Here is a 2180-nt window from a genome sequence, read left to right as displayed (position 1 = left end):
AGAAAAATCTAGGGGATTCAGATCTGGTGATCCAAGAGGCCATGGTCCTCCTCTCCCAATCCATCTGTCTCGGAAGTTTTTATTCAGATAATTTTATATTCGTAAACAATAATATGATGGAGCTCCATCATGTCGAAACCAATAATTTAGTCCAACTGCTAACAACGGAACGTCATGCAGCAATGGCAACGGTAGGTTTTCATTTAAAAACATACATCTGCAGCAAATACAGCTTTGAACTACATAAATATTTAATAATCCAGTCCAAATGTTTATTTTTAATTTTTTGAATAACTCGGCAAAGAAAAACAATCGGAAAATTTCCCACTCTTCATTTTCGATTTGTTTTGTCCCCTTAATCAAAACCCATAAGGACGGGCGTCACTTTTGGGACACCCTGTATAAGTTTTATAATAAAAGTTTTGATAACGAAAACATAGGGTTTTAGAGGTGTAAATTGTGTAGTGTATGTATTATAGTGATTATTGTGTCGTGAGGAATTATCTACATTTTCATATTTCTGGAGTAAATTTTACAGGAATGCCAACGGCGCCGTGGCTTAGTTGGTTAAAGCGCCTGTCTAGTAAACAGGAGATCGCGAGTTCGAATCTCGCCGGGGCCTCAACATTTTTTTTAACCAATGTGTATAAATAAATAAGATCAATACTCACTTGTATTTTTGTTTACAAACAGAAATTATTAATAAAAGATAAAAAGCAGTAACAGTAAGGTAACTAATGTCAAGCGAGGAGAATAATTATTTGATCTACTACTTTTTTTATAATCATTGTCCAATAGACAAATTTCCGCTATGTAAATTTTATAAATACACCATTTCCTTATCAATCTTCTAGGTGTTAGTCAGTTCTTCCCGGAAATGACAACCATAGTGTCATCTGTGCGCAACATTTATTGTTAGAAGGTTGCAAATTCTATTTTGTAGGCAACTGTTAATAAATGAATGTTAGTACTATGTATTAAAAACGAACTATAATCGGACAAAACATAACCTCAAATATTTTAAGAACACGTGGATAAGTATTGCGAGTCAAATTCAAGAAACCGAAGAACTTTCAGTTACATTCATATTCACTTGTTTTATGGTCTCCTGTTCCAGTGACTAATGAACTCTGAGACTTACAACTAAATTTGAACAAAGATGATGAAAAAAAAATGATGTGGCGACATACAGGGTGTTACTGGGATGATCGTGAGTCTCTCCTTCACGTCAATCGCTTGTGCTTTTGTACTGGCCCCTTACTGTTAATGTTATAGGAGTGCTGTCGAGTATGGTACTCTTGTCTGTATATCATTGTCTTCGAATGTTGGTTTGTTTGTGTGTGGCTTCCTTAAAGTGCCTGTATGGGAGTTTTAAAAGCCCGTATGGAACCTTTAGAAGCTTCTATTCATGTTTGTAGCCTCCTTAGAGACTTACTATGAGTTTTTAAAGATAAAGTTTATGCCTCCTTAGAGGGCTTGTGTATGGAAGCTTTAGGAGTTTGTATCCCTGAGGATCTTCGCCGAAGAGTGGAGAAACCCTGGAAGGGTGTGTTAAGTGAGTTTTGGGAGTTCTATTTGTGAGATTTATAGCAATGTTTTATTCATTTAACAGAAAATGAAGAATATGATACTTGTCTATTAAACAAGGCAAAAAATTTGGAGCGTACATGTACTTGTCAAGATCAGGTTATTGAACTGCACGGTTCCTGAGTGGACGTTTGAACGCACCCTACGCTGGTTCCGCAGGGGATCCTGTAGCGACGTCCGTGGCAGAATCGGGCGAATTGGGTCTTTAAAAAAAACCTTTCTCCATAGATTGTGCTTGTCTTCAAAGAGTTGTTGAGCTGACACTTAATTTGGTTAATGCTGACCCCAAAATCGTGTTATAATTCGGATTTCACAAATTTAGAGTTTGTTTATTTTCCGATAATCCGAAACTATGTTTTCGCGTCTTCTTTCGCTTTGATGGTTAGCATTGTCTAATACGACTGATGACTATTAGCGACAAACATGGCTTTGTAGTAGAATTTTGGTCAATTTTCGCAACTGTGGTGAAAATGTGGTTTCCAGACCTGCGCCTTTCAATCTGCGGTTGTTTCTCTATGGATTCTTTTGCGGGAAATGCACCCCATATGGAGCTTTTTAAAGGATTATCGATATTTTCGAAAGATTAGTGAATT

General features: G+C 36.7%; 1 non-coding gene across 1 annotated transcript; it reads left to right on the top strand.

Annotated features, from left to right (window-relative positions):
* Window positions 1–548: 548 nt before the first annotated feature.
* Window positions 549–622, top strand: Trnat-agu. Its single transcript has one exon. It is a non-coding gene; the product is annotated as a tRNA-Thr (tRNA).
* Window positions 623–2180: the final 1558 nt, after the last annotated feature.

The sequence above is a fragment of the Anoplophora glabripennis genome, unplaced genomic scaffold (genome assembly GCF_000390285.2).
Source record: "Anoplophora glabripennis isolate ALB-LARVAE unplaced genomic scaffold, Agla_2.0 scaffold7, whole genome shotgun sequence".
Lineage (NCBI taxonomy): Eukaryota > Metazoa > Arthropoda > Insecta > Coleoptera > Cerambycidae > Anoplophora > Anoplophora glabripennis.
Note: the sequence above shows the minus strand (reverse complement) of the source record. Positions and strands in the feature narration are given on the sequence as shown.